The following is a 19,520-nucleotide window of genomic DNA, read 5'->3' as shown; positions in this document are numbered from 1 at the left end:
TGAGGCGTACTCACGTTCCTCTAAATAAATACTAAAAGTAACTAATCCCCCCCTTTCCTATTTAGCATTAGTATTGGTTATCCAAGACAGCAAATTTTTGCTGTTAATTATGGTCACACAAGCAACTGTTGTGAAGACAGTGTCTTCCAGCATTTCATCCAAACTGGCAACAGTGTGTCGTCCTGATAAATGGTCACGTGGAGGAATAATTTAGGACTCCCAGCCAGCCAATCAGAAATCAAGCCCAGGACAATGCTGCTGCTGCAATGCGCTCCGTTATATTTGTGGAAAGCTGGCTCACCAGCCATGTGGTTTTCTTTACAGATTTGCTAAAATTTTTTTTTTTTTGTAGGAGCTGTAGCTGCATGTATTAAAAGGTTGCAACTGTTGTCTAACATTTTATGCTTGTCCTTGAGCTTCTGGTTAGCACATTATGTATGGTGTGATACTAACCCAGCAGGAGTTGAGGCGCTTGTAATGCAGAGTATCTGCAACAACTTCACACAGTGAGAAGTCAATGGTTTGTACTCCTCGCTCCTTGTGGGTCAGAAAGAGTCCAAGGAGCTGCCTCGTTTTACAGGAGAGAGGCCAGAAAGGGCTGAGGAGGGAATAAGCTTGTGTGCCTGTACTAGTTGAAGGTGAAAGCAAGCAAACTTTAAAGCCAGCAAGATTTTCAATGCCGGAGCGTACACCGAATAGTAAACTATTAAAAAAAAAGCATACATTTCTTATAACCAAAGCTTTTTAGATTTATGTTTAAGGTTTTTTTTATTATTTTTTTTATTTAAACTGCAGTAAACAACATGTGCTCGTAATTGTTCTGTGGTTCTGGTTTAAAAATAAGAAAATGCCATTTTACTAATAAGAGGAGCCACCATGCTCATCTGGTGAAATCAGTCTCCTGCAGTTCTGTGCAGTGAAAAAGTGGCACAGTAGCTGTGAACTCCAATGTAATACACCTTCACTAAAGTTTAAGCGCAGTTGTGAAAACAGAGAGTTGGTTGATGGGAAGAGGCAGGTAGGGTTGGCTCTGTATAGTCAGTGTCTTGAGTGCTTTAGTGATCTGAAGGGCCTCCTGTGGATTAGGCAATGATAGACAGGTTGTTTCCTTCATTGTGAAATGGACAAACATCCAGAGATATGCAGGCTTGGCAGCTTCGACTGTGCGCTTTATGTATTTCAGAGAATAAACCCTGGAGCGTCTTGGTAGAGACATGTGAACTTGTCAACCTCCCAAGGCAGAAATAGGATTGTGGTTTGGGTTTTGAAGAGGGCTATAAAGAATGAGAATAATTAGTAGCGACATGAGGGGGACTTAAAATATTTGTGGTATCAAAAATTGCACCCCACATAAACAAATACCATGAGAATTTTTAGCAGTGGCCAGAATGCTGTATATAGGTGCTGTATAGAATAATAGAATGTATTAGAGGGAATGCTAGTGCTTTGCTCCCGACAATATTTGTTTTATATAGTGAAAGCTATGACTGACAAGAGCATATATGAGATATTGAACACCCTTCTCCCTGAAAGAAAACTTAATAGAGTGAAAACAACCTTTTAAACATTTTAATACCTGCAATGGATCAGAGTCACTTTCACCTTTCTACTCCAAATGCTGCTAACAAAGCACAGATGTTGTGAGTGTGGATTCGGCTGGCAGTTTTTTTCATTTGTTTCAAAGTCAATTTTCTTGACCAAAGTAAATCAGGAGTTGAGACATACAGTCTTGTCTCATCACACAGCTAGAATAATCAAGCCCGTTTTTTGGGGGGGAGGCAGGCTGTCTTTGTCAAGGTAACCCTTGCTCGTTGCATGTGTAATTATACAATAATAATTTTCTATCTATGCTATACTTTACAATGTATGTGTTTTATCTCATAAATGAATGAATCATATGCAGGGGTTATAACTTGAGAAATGAGAACATCTGGCTGCCTGGAAAATACAATGTTAATCATATACAGGGCTCATATTCCATCATATACAGGGCTTTCAGCACCCCCACTTCAAAAATCTTTCCAGTGCCACTGCTGCAGGCGCCCAGCCAGTCTACGTAACTCACAGGGATCGCTGGTGCAAGGTGGGCTGAGAACAGCCTAGCCAACCTCTCAATGAATATGCTGATTGCAGAGTATTTTTAAATTTCCTGCCTGGTAGAATTTGCTGTGCTTAGAAACAGATAGTACTACATATCTGCAGAGGAGTTCAATGTCTTTGTTGAGGATTATCAGAAGTCTGCATGCTGATGTTTTTAATATTGACTCTTCCAGCTTTTTAATGCACTTGTGATGGTCCTAACTTCTTTGTTGTTCATAATGTACCCTTGCCCTTGGCTCAGTGCTTTCCTGCTTCTTCAGTCGATTATCTTCCTGGCTATGACCGCTGCATTGGGCAAAGCTAATAACAGAAGCTAGACGTGAGGATTTATATTGTCATTGGACAAATTAAAACAATATGGATGTATCAAAAATCTAAAATTGTGACCGAAGGGGATATAAAAACATGAACAAGTTTGAAGCATTAAATATGGAAGCACTAGAATAAGGAATGTAGAATAAGGGATTGTGTCCTGTCCTAGCAGTGAGATGAGAGGAGGCGAAACGCTCTAGAACCACGGATGCAGCCGAGCCCAGCTCTTTTGTATTGTGGTTAAGACGCTTGATTGCGGTGCGCGGGGTCGTCAGTTCACGCTCAGCCTCTGCCCTGTTACATCAACGGAAATCATTGCCTTCATTTAAAGGTCACGGTGTAGTGTAAAAACTGCAATAACAATTCGAAATGAGTAAGAAACTCATTAAGAGTCCTGTTTATTTCTGGTTTGGTAATGTAAAGCGCTTTGAGAATCTATGTGATTTAGATTCACAGCATTGAAACCCCTTTTAAATCACTCAATAGCTGCTGGTAGTGAGTAAGATAACAGTAACAAACCCAAACGCCTTATAGACCCTCTTTGTACATTTTTTGAGCTGCTGGTTCTGAAGAGGCAGATGTGCTTTCAATTTGTCTTTTCACTTTTTGCTTTGCTTGCAAACGTAGGAGGCCTGAAGTAAATATTTTTCTTGGCTTTCGACAGAAAGCATACACTTTGATTGTGTTAGAAATACAACAACACAGCACAAAGCACATCAGTTCATCAAAGGTGCATAACAAACAACATGTTATTTTTCCTTGATTCTATAAGCCTCTAGTCTACAATGTTAAAGGAAATAGCAAGGAAGGGACTTCAGTTGACCTCCATCTACTATTCTCATGCCAAGAAATTCCAAGCGTGCTTTTTGAATATAAACATATAGAGTTGTCTTAACCATTCATGCTGTTGTGACACACACCTTGAGGGAGGATATACCAAAGTCAATTACGTGATTTATTAGATTACATTGCCGCTGTCTTTATTGTTGTGCAGAACGGGCTGAATGCTATCTCACAGTACTGCTGAGGAGATGAATGACTGCAAAATAATGTCCTCAAGGAAGAGATAAGGGAGATAGGGGAGATAAGAGAGGTAGGGGAGGGTGGAGATGTTTGGGCAAGTGTGAAGATGGTGTTTTTTTTGGCCATCTTTGAAGACACTGACAAATGATGGGAGCAGACAGAAAAATAAATAAAAGGAAAATACTAAATCTGAGAGATCAGATCATAACTTAATGCAAGGGATCAGATGGATACAGAGGTTAAACACCACAGAGACTTAAAAAAAAAAAGAATCTCCAGGCTAAGACTGCTGTTGAAGAGTTATGAGTTACATGAAAATAATATTTAAAAAAGAAGGGAGTCTTTTCCAGGTCAGGTCACATATGCTTCACAGGGTAGGCAGTGCTGGTATGCATGTGCACATGCTTCAGCCTTTGACATTGCATTTAATACATGCTTCTTTCCATCTGATCGGCAAAATCAGTCAAACCTTGATCCAGTTTCAATGTGTTCCCTGGAGTGGACTGCAATTGATCTAAGTGTGTATCATTGCTGTAGAGACAAGGTTAGAGAAACCAACATCTATAACAGTGAAGTCTTAAGAGTATTTCTCTCTTAAAATAATATGTAAAAAAAAAACATACAAAGAAAATGGGTAGGGACCTGTTTTAATGATTTAAAAAGACAGTTCAGAGGTAAAGTATTTTGACCCTTGTAAGTGTTTGCCACAGTAAAAGCACGGAAAAGTGTAAAAAAGAACAGTGGATGCACAGTAAAGCATGGATAGGCATTTTAAAGAATTGCGAGGTATGGTAAAGCATATTAATAAATGTGGCAAACCAGGTTAAACTGTACTATATAGAGTATAAGCATGGGGAAAAAACATGACAGAACTGCAAAAATACTGGGTGAGCTTTTCTAAGGGGAGGTCCTTCACCAACTGCTAGATATCGTTTCTGTGTTGAACTTTCTATAGCAAAAAGATCAGCTGTATGTGCATTCATGTGGACATTGGATGCACCACCATCATCTATATAAGGGGTGTGTGTGCAACTATTCAGCAACGGTCATGGCAAAGCAGAAAGATCTCAGTAACTGCACAGTGTGCATGGTAGCGGGTGCAACCATCTCGTCCACCAAGGCAGTGTCTACATTGAACAATGTGTCCACTGAGACGAGTGTCTCTCGGGTATTTGAACAATGTGTCCACCGAGACGAGTGTCTCTCGGGTATTTGAACAATGTGTCCACCGAGACGAGTGTCTCTCGGGTATTTGAACAATGTGTCCACCGAGACGAGTGTCTCTCGGGTATTTGAACAATGTGTCCACCGAGACGAGTGTCTCTCGGTATTTGCTGGTATGGTAATGTCTGCAGAAAACCATGACCAAGAGTCAATGGCAAGCAACAGACATGCTACAGTGGTCCAAACCACTTAAAACTTTCCCACTGAAGATGCATCTAATTCCATTCAAACAAGGTCCTGCACCTATGGGGTCCTATAAGGCAAATCTCTATTTTTTGTAATATGAATAGAACCTGTTTATTTATCACTGTATCACAGGGAAGAAACAGCAAGAGAGAAAGATGCTATGTGCCATGTTATTATTGACAACAGAAAAAAAAACAGAATATCATAACATACTTTATTAAACAGCTGAAGAAAACAGCTTGCACGACCAATGGCAAATACAATGGTCACTAATCCACCCTGATTAACAGAAATAAAATCTGACATTACAAATATAATCTGAAGTAACACTGTCTGTTGTCAGTTCTAGCATTAGTTCATGCCTCCTCTCAGTCCACTGTGGACCCTGTTTCCAAAGTTAACTTATTTAGTAAAGAGACATCAGTCTAGAGAGAGCCACACATATCTAATACTAACTCCCTCACAAGCCTTTAAAAAAATCTTAAAGATATGCCCACTTCAGAGTTCAATGACAAGCTTTCCTTCGTCGTCACTGCTGCTTGTGTCCACCTCCTCTAGGTTAGCCTGGGCAGCTCTGTGAAGAGCCTGCAAGGTCTTCGGAAGACCTGACCCAGCATTGCTCACCTCCTCCTTGTTCAAGCAGGAATCTGCAGGAATCCAATTCAAACATTCCTCTCCATCTCCATTCACACTGGAATCCCCGAACAACGGATTCCCACTCAAACTGAAGCCGGCTGGGTTCAGATCTCCTTTTGAAGACCACTGTGTAATGTTTTTATCCCCCACTCCAAAGACTTGGACCGGCAGGAGAGTGTCAACCTTTGCCTTGTTATCTATGTTCTGTGATGGACCCTCTCTGTACCCTACATTACTGGTGGGTCGTTCTTCCTGCAGCGAGAGGCCTTGTGTTGTTTTCAAAGACCCTGAGTTTCTCTGTAGTTCAGCCTCCTCCTGACCCATAGCAGCACACTCGCTGTCCAATAAGAGGGCACCCCTGGAGAGTGGGCGGGCTTTGTGAGGCACAGAAAGGAATCTGACTATAGAGGGAGAAAGATAGGATCCTTCCCTCGGCCCTGGAGGATGGGAGAAACCAGAGGCCAGACTCAAAGTCACGTGGCCCCCCATGTGGGAGAAGGTACTGGGCAGGGAGTTGGTATGAGCTGGTAGCTGGGAGAGATGAAGAGGTGGAGGGTGAGGACTCTCCTCGCTCGCATTTGGTTTCTGGGATGCGTCCAGCTCCTGTGAGGAAACAAAATAATAGATTATAGTAAGCCTCACAGACCCCAGTCTTTACTTGGTACTTCTTCTTCCTCTAGAGGAATTCAGACTGTATAAAATAATTAGATGGTCTATGCTTGCACGCCAGTGAGGTGCGGTTAAAAGCTATATAACTGCTATTGCGTGGTTGGGATGCTTGCTTGCTTGCGTTGTGGATGATCACAAGTCCTCTCCGCAGATGGATAGCTGGTAGACAGAAAGGATCGTTACCATTTATTTTGATACCCATCTTAAGTTCATTTGCACAGTGGTTTTAAAATATGAGCTGGCTGCATGTTTTTTGATATCTGCTCAGGAACGTGCTAAAAGGCTCCACTCCCTGCTGCCAGACTATGAACAGACATACCAGTGTAACGCACTTCACAGCAAAGAAGTGCTCTTGGCATCCCCTCAGTCAAGAATGTATCCCTCTGGTGTCTGAATAAAGGGTTTAGTGAAGTACCTGGATTGAAACAGGCACTGTAGAACAAGAATGACGACAGCCCAGTGGGGAAACTGGGAACTTTGAGGATCTATCAGAAGAAATGGCTAGCTAGAAGGGCTCTGCTTTCCACTGCATGCTAATTACACTATAAGCAGAAAGCGAGATCAATACGGCCCAATCTAGCAACTGAATGTCACTAGCGTTTAGAGTACCATTCATTTAATGGTGGTATTGATATTGCCCCCTATTAACACTGAAAGCACAGTAAATTCATGAATGGGTGTATTTCACACCAATCAATGTAATTTAAAACACACCAAGCATTATTGCTGAGTGGCATATATGGCTCAAGGTTTTCCACCAGATGGTTTTCGTGCATGGATATTATGCTGAGTTAGGACTGTGGAGTCTGCTACCCCGTGTTTAGCACCAGTGACTGTCCTGTGGTATTGCTCTGAATCCTCTTTGGATTGAGGAGTCACTCACGTCTGGTTCTGTGGTTATTACCGCCTGCACAGCAGCTGCTGTCTGCAGTTCAGAGTCAGAGCACCTCTCTGCTGCCTTCCCTGGGACCCTTCTGCAGATGCTCCCTGCTGCCCCCTCTGGCTGGAATCCGGAAGTACCATCAGAAGACCGCTGCTTCTCTTTGCTACCTGTAGGGCAGAAACCCGGCCCCCCCAAAATCTTGTGTTATTACCCTGTTAATCTTGCTCACAAGAGACTGTCGTTGACTGCTGCCTCCTGCTCTGTGTCAAAACACAGGCTTAAGGTCTAATTCAATTAGCTTTTTAAAGCTGGCAAAATGGATTTGGGGAAATTGGGTAATTCAATAAACTTGGCAGTATTTCCACTGTTCGAATTGAATTTACATAGCGTAAGTGGGGAGGTAGTAGGTTAGAGTATATAAACTGAATAAAAGTCAGTATTGCTCCACATTCTGTTAACTTTGAATTTCCTAGAGCACTTTCTCACAGCTAAAAAGGTCCCGAGGGATGTCCTCCTGTTTGCTTACACAGTATTCATGGATTCCTGGAACAGCTTACTGTACCGGAGCATCAGAAACTTAGCTCATATATCTTTGTACATGATAAATGTTTCGTGCCACGCTACTGCTGTACATGTTGGTTCTAATTATATGCCATCATTCTAAAGATATGTTGTTTAAATATATTTTAATGAAACTGCGTAAGCTGCTGTATTGATAACAGGCCAATGCTGAAAACGGCATGCTTCATCTCAACCCTCTATGGAAGAGGCGACCGTGCCTCACATCTGATACATGATACCTGTAGAATTACAGCAACGCTTCATTTGATCAACAGTAATGGTCAGGCTTGTGCCTCATGTAAATGTGTATTTCTGTGTTAATGTGAAGTTTGGCCCCTGGGTCTGACAGCTTTCAAACATCTCTACCAGACACTTGTACTGTAATTCAAGGCTCAAAATGATACATCAATGTTAAAAAATAAATAAATAAAAGAGCAAAAAAGACCAAGCTATCACCCCAGAGATAAAGCAAATACCCAATTGGAGTTCAATCACTTTGTTTATGAAAAGAGGTCATCTCAATAACACCCTGCCTGGTAAACAAAAGTCACAGAACCTTGCTATGGAACCCTGAAGACCTGCATTCTGTCACAGAATCTCTTGCTATGGAACCCTGATGACCTGCATTCTGTCACGGAATCTCTTGCTATGGAACCCTGATGACCCGTATTCTGTCACGGAATCTCTTGCTATGGAACCCTGATGACCTGCATTCTGTCACGGAATCTCTTGCTATGGAACCCTGATGACCTGCATTCTGTCACGGAATCTCTTGCTATGGAACCCTGATGACCTGCATTCTGTCACAGAATCTCTTGCCGCGGAACCTTGCTAATGCTCTGTTTTGACTGACTCTGCAGCTTGGATTAGACCTGCCGTCTGATGGCCTGCCGTCGAGGACTCTGGAGCCTCCTTGTTTACAGGGAGAATAAACAGTCATTACCTCCAGCTTGCTTTGACTCTGGATCCCCTCCAGGAGGCCGTCCCTGCAGCTCCAATGTGAGAATCTCTTTAAATGTGTGCAAAAAAAGAGGATTTGCCGCCGCCCATAAAATTGGAGATGCTGTATCTGTTAATAAATCATTACTGGTAGGAGGATGCCCAAGTTTCAGGCTCTGTCAGGTCCTAGGGCAGTGGCATATAGTTTCAGCATGATACAAGTAAAGAAGGATGCCTTTTTCTTTCAATAAATGACCCGTCACAGTTGTAACTATCATGTGCAATACGGCTGTGTGTTATTTCATCTGTTTGTATTATAATGCAGGGTTAAGGAGTTGCTTTTCATGTGTTCTACTTGCATACCAGTATTTATGCAACAGCAGTCCCAGGGGATGAAGCATGCCAGAAGTTATATTTCTTTGCTCTGGAAATATTCCTTTGCTTTGGAAGGGGGATTCAGGTGATACAACAAGAGTTAGGTAAAGAAAGAAAATTCAGCAAAACACCGCTTTCAGCATAAAACGAAAAACATTCAGAACCTGTTACCTGTTTATCTTGTGGGATTTTTTGTACATGTTAAGGCATGGAATGGTACAGGCTATCAGAACTTGGCAGATACAGACACCAACACCTTGTCAAAATACTGAAATATTTTCTGCTGCGGGCAAAGCAGCCTTTCCCAGTGTTCTCTGTTTATCCTGTTTGTGCAGCAGCTTTCTTAATAAACGTTTTGCATTTAGTGAATGAATAAATCTGTGTCATATTATTAAACATACCCTTTGGAGATTACTAACTGAAGATAAGACCCACAGGTTGCCAGCACCCTTATCATGTAACCATGGTGATATGCCACCAAACCAGCACATACAATGTCACGTTACTATGGGCCCTGTTCAGAGAACCGATTTAAGAAATGTATTTTTGAGGAGTGCTTTTATACATTTTCATTGAATAATGAGAATAAACTAATAAACCCTCACTATGAAGATGTTAGCTCGTAAGCCATCAAGCAGTACAGATGGTGGCCAGTCCTCGCACAGGAACATGGAGAGATGTGGCAAGCTGCATCTAATGTGTTTCAGTTTGAGATCGTCTTGTTTGTTTATCTCTCAGCTATGGCTGAAATTCCTCCTGGATTTTCACTCTCTGTATCTATTTCCGGTGGCCTCAATTTTCACAGCGGTGCGTGCAAGCTTTTAGGAATTCCATGAGCTTGCAACGTGTGTACAAGCCTTTGTTCTTGTGGGAAACAATAGGGTCTCATCTTATCTGACCCCTGTATCTTGATGTAGCCTTTGACCTTTTCTTGGTTTGTCACTGTATCTTCTGTCTGTGACCTTTGACCTGTGGGTGATACCTCGCTGGGGTTTTGCGGATTATTGGCAAACCAGCTCTGGACTCTTCTACCTCACCACTGTCTAGATCAAACCGTCTTCAGCCCGTGGGGAACTGCGCACTTTGTTGTTTTAAAATCCTAGTGCCCCACACTGAAACCGCAACACACAATCCTCCTCTATCTTAAAGTGAATTGAGAGTTAAGATCGCTTCTCCTCCATTGCCCTGCTTCACTGATTCCTATGTGGCACTGTATTGTTAGCACTGACCTTTAACACTGCTGGAAAAGTAATATTCACAAAAAGAGGGAAAATAACCCAGATAACACAGAAGCTTGTTTATCCTGGCATGAGAATTTAACAAAAGCAGGGCTCTGTTAGTTTTTCCTTTGTGAAAAACTAACCAAGTGTCTTTCAGATAAGAACGGCCTGTTAACCTACTTCCAGATTCAATGGGAAACGCTTAACCCCAACTCCTGCACAAATTCTCCAATAAACCTATGAAAGGATCTTAAAACCAACTGGAGCTCCCGCACTGTTTGTGCCCATAGCTCCTTCTTAGAAAGGTTAGGGGTTACAATATTACTGTATTGGATGTCTGTAAAGAATTTAATGCAGCTTATAATGTTTTTTTTTTTTTTTTGTGGTGTCTTCTACTGGACAGTGTCTCATGCCATAATAAAATGTCAGCCCTAATTTAATTGCAAAGGGAAACATAGGCATGTACCACCTTCATAGTTTCAAAATATTGCTTATTGACTCCATATAATCACATGACACAGTAATTTTGCAGCATACTATGTTGCACCCATGCTTATAGTAAGTGTGGCTGGAGAAGCATCACAGACAAACTGATTTAGCCAGTAATGCAATTCATTGTTCTTATGGTTAGAGCTGAGCAAAGGGTATACTGATTGTGAATCTCGGTTAAACTCCATGACATCATCAGAAAGATTTACCTGGATTACATTAAATAGCCTGCTGATGCTATGAAAACCTCCATTGCATAAACTCCTCCACTCTAAATGCAGATATAAGTTATGTAGGCAGGTGTAATATGATCCTATTACTCCCCCTTGTGGGTATATATAGTGCATCAAATACATGTTTCCTCTATGACTTACTGTGATATTAGTCTACAAAGCCCCTGCTTAGAAATAATAACTGTGCTTTAATGAGAACACTACCTTCTCCTATTGAACAGTAACTTACCTGAGGTTAGTGTTTGGAGAAGTCCCCTGACCGGTTTATGTTTTCTGGTTGGTTCCTCTTCATCTGCCATCTGGGTACTGCGACACAGGGGGGTTTGCAGAGCTTCCTGGAGAGAGGATTTTTGCAAAACTGTTTCCAGCAAAGCCAGCTTTGCTTGCGGACCCCATTTCATTACACGTGAAAGCACGCCCGAGTCATCCTTACCCTGTGCTAGGGAGAGCAACAGGTTCTGATTGAAACTTCGGTCCAGTTGTGGTTTGCCCACCCCTTCTTGAACATCAGTATTGGCCTGGGAGCCCCACTGGGCTGAGACTGTCTGACTGATTCTTTGGAAGGTTTCAGATGAGGTGGAAGCTTCCAGCAATACAGCCCTTGCTTTGTTTTCCAGCTGTGGCACACAGGACTGGGGACTATGATATTCAGTGTGAGGCGGGTGTTCCTGTAAGATGTATTCGGCAGCGCTGCCCTTCTGGGAGACGGAGGGGGGGGCCACCTGTTTGAATCCTGTCATGGTCCGCGGTGTTGAAAGGGGTAAGTGCAGAGTTTGATGGAGTCTCTTGAAAAGTTCATTTTGGCAAAAAGCTTTGGAGTTCAACTCATTTCCAGGGTTGTTTTCCAGTTCTGTGGTGCTGGGTGACAGCCTGTTATTTATTACTTTGTGCTGGCTAAGAGCGTCTGGTACAATACATCCTGGATTGCTTGCTCTTTGTTCTGTATCAGACAAACGCGAACGGCTGACTGCCTGGATGAGTTTGTGTTGGCCTGAAGGCTCCTGTAAAACATTATCAGTGTGGCTGTCTGAAATAGCTACAGAGGGAGATGTCTCACTGAGCTCCTGACAAGATTTGTGTCTTCCAATTGAAGCCGTCAGTAAAACTAATTTTGTATTACTGGCCTGTTCTCCTGTGTTTATAAGGAGAGAATTAGCCATAATTGAAGCTTTCTGTGGAACAATGTCAGCATGTGAATTCTGTATGGATTTACAGGATGAGAGCGTTTGACCATTTGGGAGTGTTAGGAAGCTGAAGATATGACAGGAAACAGGCTCTGCATCGTATTCTGGGCAACTTGTCCGAGCTGTAGCTTCCGAATTTGATTCCTGAAATGGCGTGTGTTGGGAAGAAGTATCTTCTGAAATAGCATCCTCAGCATGGTTGTTTTTACCTAAATATTGATGTGAAACATCTTCCGTATGTCTGTGCTGTGGGTTTTTATCAGATGAAGAAGTCTGTTTCTGTTCCTCGAAAGATTTGTTGCTGCTGGTGGAGTCTGGTGAGACGGGTGTATCACTGGCATAGAGTTGGTCTGTGTTAGATGCGTCATATTTACTGGATACATCATTTTTCTGTTCAGTAAAATCCTCATGTGAAACAGTGTTTGTATGAGTGTCTGGTTGAGCCTCACAAATTTGCTTTTTACAACAGCCCCCCACTTCAGCTTGCTTAAAGCTCTCTTGTTGCGTGTTCCAGGATAAGGGTGTATGTTTCAGGCAATTTAATATTTCTTTGTGATTAGAAGTTAGTCCCAGGAGTTGCTGAGAACGATCCTCGTTTACATGAATATTATAGGGAAAGGATTCCTGAGTTTGTATTTGAAGTAGCTTGTTTTGTTTACAAATCTGATTTTTGTTGTCACCAGTGAATTGCTGTGTAAGTTGGGATTGGGTAAAAGTTCCTTTCGTAAAATGTTCTGCTAGTTGGTATTCAAAATAGGCAAAAATTTGATTAGAAGACTGAATGAGAAGGTTTTGAATGGGAGTTTCTAGGCAAACAGTTTTTGATTCACTTCCCAGTTGACTCAGACCCTGAAAAGGTTCACATTGCCCAGGAGCTTCCAGTAACTGCATTTCTTCAGTGTGGCTGGCTCTTTGTATTGTAGACATTGAGACTTTCTCAGTGTGCTCATCCTGTTGGACTGCATGTAACATTTGATTCTGCTCTTGGAATAGAGTGTTCCAGCTATCTGTGTTGCAATCCCTTGGAGCTGTGCAGGATAGGAGAGTCTGACTCAGCCCCTCTATGTGTTTGTGGTGTGTGGAATCCTTTTGTGTAAAGCATTCTCCATTGCCCTCGTGTTGGTTTCTGTGTGGCGAGAGCACCTGAAATTGTAAAGGTTGGAGTTGACTTGCTGATTGCTGTAATGCGGTTTCTGTGTGGGCTGTCGAGTGGGAGGGAGTTTGACTGAGTATCTCTGCAGGCTGCTGCTGTTCCAGACCATCCTGTAATGGAGTCCCTGCACAGACTTCCAGTGAATGAGCAAGAGTTAGTGGAGCATCGTAGACAAAGGGAGTCGCCACCTTCTGATAAAAACGTTTTCGTAAAACACACCCTGTATGGCTGTCCTCATGGATTCTACTTGCCCATTGAGGTTTGTCTGATAAAGCTGCCTGATGGAAACCCTTTACGGACTTGCCAGGACCATCTTGTGACACAGATCCTGCTTCTCCTGGCTTGTTGGTGTCTGGCAGTTTTGTCTTGCTCGCCCCCTGCTCTGCCTCAACAACATGGGCAGGCATGTTTAGCCCTTTCACACAAACATGGGGAAGTGTGGCACACAATAAAGAGTCTTCTTTTTCTTGTTTTAGGAACAGAGGGTTATCACATCTACTTTTGTTAGGAACCAAGTTGCTGAAAGATGTTACAGGAAGGTTCAAACAGGTTGTAGTGGCTGTGAGGGTAAAGCACTGTAATGTGTCTTCTGTGGATCTGGGGAAAGCAATTGAATGTGTTTTTTGACTGCTCTCTTGAGGCAGTTTGAGTTGATACATTGGGAGAAAGCTAGGCTTCTTAGTTGGGAGAGGTACAGATGCTTCTATCTTCATCACAGTGTCTTGTGCAGGGCTGGTCTCCTTGTGTTGAGCTGAACCTGGGTGAAAATGATGGCCAATGAGGCCCTGATAGCTTGTTGGTTCATTTTCTACCCCTTCCATGGACACTCCCTCATTCTTTGTATCACATGGTATTCCTAAGGAGAACAGTATTTTATTCTGTCTACTTTCTGTCTTGCTGTTCAGCCACTTCAGACTAGAGCAGCTCTGCGTCCCATCCATACAGCCACTCACTTCTGCCGGAAGACCTCCAGTGGTAATTATCCCATCTGTCTTCTTCTTCTTCTTCCTGTCTGATGGAAGGTGACTCAAAGACTGACAAGATGTATTCTTCCTGCTTTGATCCACCTCTTTAATGGTGCAAACATCTTTAGGTGCTCATGAGCCCTTGATATTACTGAGCTCTGGGAGCAGAAGGCTGCATTGCCTGACTAGACGTTGGTGCTGTGAGTTTGCAATCCCCTTCTGCTGTGGTTTCTGGAAACATACAATGGACTCGCCACTTCCTGTGTCTCGAACAGAAGACATTTCATTGCTCGGGAGAGCAGATTTTTCTCTTTCACTTTGATTGCATGGTTCTGCTGATGTTTTATAGCGATGCAAAGACACATCAGAATCTGTTTTGTGCAGGGTGGGCAATCCCTGTTCAGTTTCAAAGCCAGGCACTTTAGCTGTTAGGTCAGGTGGCTGGTATATAAGGTTATCTTGATGTGTTGATGCTCCGTTGACCCCCCCTGAAATAGCTGGTCCTTGAGCTGCCGGGGTTTCCATGCATTTGTATTCTTCTAAGCTGTTGCTGGCTTCTGCTCTACCCAAGCTTTTTCTCACCCTGCAGCCACCACCAGAGAGTTCAGCATTCCTCCCCTTCTCCATCTGGTATAGTTTCCTGAAAGTCCCATCTCCATACATGTACCACTTGTTGTAGGAGAACTTTGGGGTTTTCTTGCGGCGACCCTTGCCCCCACTTGACTCTTTGATTAAGCCTGCAGGCTCCTTCTCAGGTCCAAGGCTGCTCTGACTGGCTTCTTGTAGGGGGGCGGTAGGACAGGTAACCTCGGCCGCTGGTACGCAGTCCACAGCCACCTGCCTCACTAGTGACCTTGGGTTCGAGGCTTGTAAATCAACAGACCTTGCAGCAAAGTCTCCGGCATGTAAATGACCAGAGTTGTCCTTCCCTCCTGAACAACCCTCTTGGTGATAAAAGCTTTGCTTGATGGCTCTTTCCAAACCCAAGCAGCTCCCACTGAAGGGCAGGGAGCTGCTCCTCGTAACGGGTACGCGGTCCAGGCTGGTGGAACATTGTGTGGGCACAGAGCTAAAGAGCCCCGGCTTGGGTCTGCTCGTGGGCCTGTTCCAGCTTCCGCAAGTGTTGGTCACCTTGCTGGCTTTCATGTCAAAGTGAAAGGAGTCTTTGTAGGTGTAAGGCATGGGGAGGTCGATGCTGCCTTGCTTAGAGAGCACTGTCTTTCTGGGCCGCACATTCGCCAGATGTTTGTCGTCCACAACGGCGTCATTGTCGGAGAGCAGGTTTGAGATGCGCTTTTCTATTTGCTTCTTCTCCAGCACTGACGGTTTGTTACGGGTGCAGCCTCGACAGGGCAGTTCATAGCAGCAGAGGGTGATGTTTCTGCCTGGGACTCCATGGTGGTCTCTGGCAGGGACTCCATGCTGTGTTCACACACGCTGCTGTTAGAACAGGAGCCCCAGGATTGCTGCTCAGTGCTTTCTGAGTGGGATAGGTACCCAGAGTCTGTACTGTCGTGGCTCTGCGATTTCCCAGTACAGGCTCTTGAGTCCCACTGTTTTGAAAAAAACGTGGCTTCCTGCCTCTGGAGCGGAACGTGGCGGTTTGGCATTTGGGTTGACTGTCCTTCTCTCTCTGCCCTGGAGTCGTTCATGGTGCCTAGCATACTCTGTTTTCCGGGCAGTAGTCCACACTCCTGAGCTATGTTCTCCTGGTTTCCATTAACAGGGGCGAGTATAACTCCAACCAGGGCAGTCTGATGCAAAGCCCAGCCTCTACATGACTCGACCTTGCCCTCTTCAGCCAACTCAAGTTGGGTTGAAGTTTTGAAGATGGGCGCTGCATCACAAATAGCAGTTTTTTTCTCAAGGGTCCCAGAGCCTTTGCTATTCCCTCCTTTGTAAACTCCAGGAAAAGGACTTTATAAACTCATCTCATTTGAACCCTGAGCACTGCCTCTGCTGCCCCTATGTGGTTCGGAGCAGAGACGGGCGTGAGCTTGAGTGCGCTTGTGCTTGTAGAGGTTGCTCTGTGTCTTGAAGGCAATGCCGCAGGTGGCACAAGGATAGGGCCGTTCACCTGTGTGGCATCGGAGGTGCTTCTCCAAAACACTGGGCTTCAGACATTCCCTGCCACAGTGCTTGCAGACGTGCTTTCCTGTCGACTTGGGCTTCCCTGAAGGTATGCTTACCAACCTTTGACTATGCACAATCGGAAGCCCATTGACTAGGCTCAGGGTCAGGGTCGGCAGGAGCTGTTTGTGCTCTGCTTGACCCATCCTTTCAGGCAGCTGGGGGACTGAGAGGTGGATGGATAGGGTCTCCTGGCTGCATGCAGGCTGAAACTGCTGGTACAGGGGCAGGCTGGTGGTGTTCAGGTAGACTGTTTCCAGGGGCTTCTGTTTACTCTGCATTCCGTCTTCAGCAAGAGCCGTCGATGAGCTGCTGCCGGGCTGAGACAGGCAATCCTGCACTGAAGGCTCAACGGAGGCTGGAGTACATAAACGATTCTGCTTGCTTGTCTCCATGGTAACCAGTTTCTTGTGATGTTATTAGACCAGAGCACCAATTATCTGTGGAAGAAGCACACTTCTGTTAATTGCGATCTGTTGGACTATTTCTTTTGCATGAACGGTTCATATCATTAGTTACAATTCCCCAGCATATTGTTATCCCATATTTATATTGTAAGTTATTTATGTACATTTGTTTTGGACTGATGTATTATATGTAATAAGGTTGGAAGGCCTGGTGGTTAGACTGCACGGACCTGGGGGCAGGAGAGGATCCACGTTACTGCAGTTTCCACGTGTACCCAGCATGACTCTGCTACTGTACCTGCTGCATGAAACACAAGGGCACATCGATTCGAATCAGGCATGGCTGTTTACATCTCTGATACAAAACATTACTGAGTAGGATGCTATTCAAATCAACATGAAAGGATCTGCAGAAAAGAGCAAGCTCATTGCTTCTGCTCGAGTGGTCCTCACCCGAAAGCCTATTCTATGGAAACTGAGATGATATCGGCACACCCATCTGTTCTGTGGTTAGGCAGTGCTCACTGCTGTGAGTAAGCAGAAAGATCAGAAACCGAAGTCCTGTTAAAGATAATAAACCCACATTGTGCCCTTTGTAGAATCTAGATCCCCTCACAAAGGAGCAATGGTTCAGATTTAATAAGCTATCCAGTGCAAAGTCTGCACCATTTTCTAACAAACTGGTTAGTGTTACATACACCAGGAAATAGCTGTATTATTATTATTATTATTATTATTATTATTATTATTATTATTATTATTATTATTATTATTAAAAACTATTTTAATTATCTTAAAATCTTGACCAATGTCTCATATAGTTATTTTGGTGAACAAATAAAATAGGGCTAGTGAACTGTGTTACTGTGAAATGCACTAAAACTCTGAAGCAACATCCCCACAGTTCAGAATAACAATCACAAGCAACGTTATCCTGTACCGAAGCCACATAAACAAGCTACATGAAAGAGACTGCAGAATATTAGCAAAGTGCAGATTAACTGTAAGTGCTCTGTAAACTCTTTCTGCATTGTAACCACATTACAGTGTAGCTCTGTAATATAGTTACATGCTTCGTACACTGACTTGCATGAATAATATATAGCTTATGTATAACTGAAGAAGTGCAAACAACTTTACTGAGTTAAAGTGTGCAAACAACTTTACTGATGCTTATTGTCTCCTGCAAGCATGCATCACACGGGTGACCTACTTTGTGAAATATATAAACGAGAGAAACGTTTCTGCAATCTTAATGATATTCTTCCATGCAAGTTGTTGAGAGTGTCAGAATTTGCACATTGTAAATATTCATGTTTGGAAGAGATTTCCAAGGTGATCAGGCAGAGAGGGGATTATCAAACGAGTCCCTGTTGCGAAGATGTGATCCCTCATTGTGCTCCAGCTCTTCATACAATATCTCTAATCACCAAATGGCTGCACAGGACAGTGTTGCCAGCCATCAAAGATAAGAGCTTTCTTGGGCATAACAAAATAATAGCAATCAGCAGAATTTTAAATGAACAAAGCTTCCCATCTGTCTGATCAGAGCACCTACTTAAAAAAGATACCTTACCATGATCCCTTGGCTAAATCCCATACAGTTTGCAAAGAAATCTCCTAAAACCTGCATAAAACAGGGACTCTTTGAAAATCTATAAGAAAGTCAAGTAGACAAAAGGCTTTTTGCCTAGTGTGCCTTCATCAGAGAGATCTATGCAAATACCAGATCAAACTTTCATCAGTGTGTACAGGATAGGGTTTGTTATCACAGTAAAAGATGAAGTTCTCTGAAGTTCTCTGAGACTGTTTATAAAAAAAATTCCTATACTCACCCCGAGTCAAAGCATAACTGCAGGCAGCAGCAGCAGCAGAGAGCTAAGGTTTGTTTGCTGTTTCTTTTCTGTTTCTTTCTTGTTTAAGGGAACTGTTGCTGATCTGAGATGAAGAACATTGTCACATCCTCTACGCAAATCAAAGAGAGAGAGAGAGAGAGAGAGAGAGAGAGAGAGAGAGAGAGAGAGAGAGAGAGAGAGAGACTGTGGAGAGGAAGAGGGCGAGAGAGATTGAGAGACTTCTGCAAGTGTTACCCTGAAACAAAAGCATTTTTGTTGCTTTTACAGAGAAAAAAGCAGAAGGGAAACAAGTGTGACCACAGCACAGAACAGAAAGGGGAAGGAGCAGACAGGCGGGCATACCTTTAATCTCACAGCACAGAACAGAAAGGGGAAGGAGCAGACAGGCGGGCATACCTTTAATCTCACAGCACAGAACAGAAAGGGGAAGGAGCAGACAGGTGGGCATACCTTTAATCTCACAGCACAGAACAGAAAGGGGAAGGAGCAGACAGGCAGGCATACCTTTAATCTCACAGCACAGAACAGAAAGGGGAAGGAGCAGACAGGCAGGCATACCTTTAATCTCACAGCACTCGCAGTCAAGCAGACACCCTGTGCATCTAACAAGTGAATCAGTGGCTGGTTCCTTGCTACAGGGGTGCATGTGTGCGTGCGTGCGTGGGTGTGTATATTGCCTGGTGTGGGCAGGTACATCTCAGAGTTTTGTTTTTTTTACAGCTAAAATGTTAACCTCTGAATTCAGAAGTGGTTTGTTGGCAGGGAAAGTGGATTGAATATTGCGATGGTCTTTAACCTGCCGTGCACTTCAACTAGGATTCATAAACAAGATGGGATGGGCCAGTGGCAACTCAGTCCAGGAGGGGGGGAGTCCTGTTGGTTCTCTGGCCGCCTCTACCCTGGCTCAGGAGCATGGTTTGAGGGACAGGAGTGGGCTGACAGGGGGTGGCCATGGCCTGTGGCAGTGTGGGAAGT

The 19,520-nt window shown here is 43.6% G+C and overlaps 1 pseudogene; it reads right to left on the bottom strand.

Annotated features, from left to right (window-relative positions):
• Positions 1 to 6,132: 6,132 nt before the first annotated feature.
• LOC121319401 lies at positions 6,133 to 18,611 on the bottom strand (annotated as a pseudogene).
• Positions 18,612 to 19,520: the final 909 nt, after the last annotated feature.

Source organism: Polyodon spathula, chromosome 8, assembly GCF_017654505.1.
Source record: "Polyodon spathula isolate WHYD16114869_AA chromosome 8, ASM1765450v1, whole genome shotgun sequence".
NCBI lineage: Eukaryota > Metazoa > Chordata > Actinopteri > Acipenseriformes > Polyodontidae > Polyodon > Polyodon spathula.
The sequence above is the reverse complement of the archived record's forward strand: the minus strand, read 5'-3'. Positions and strand labels throughout refer to the sequence as shown.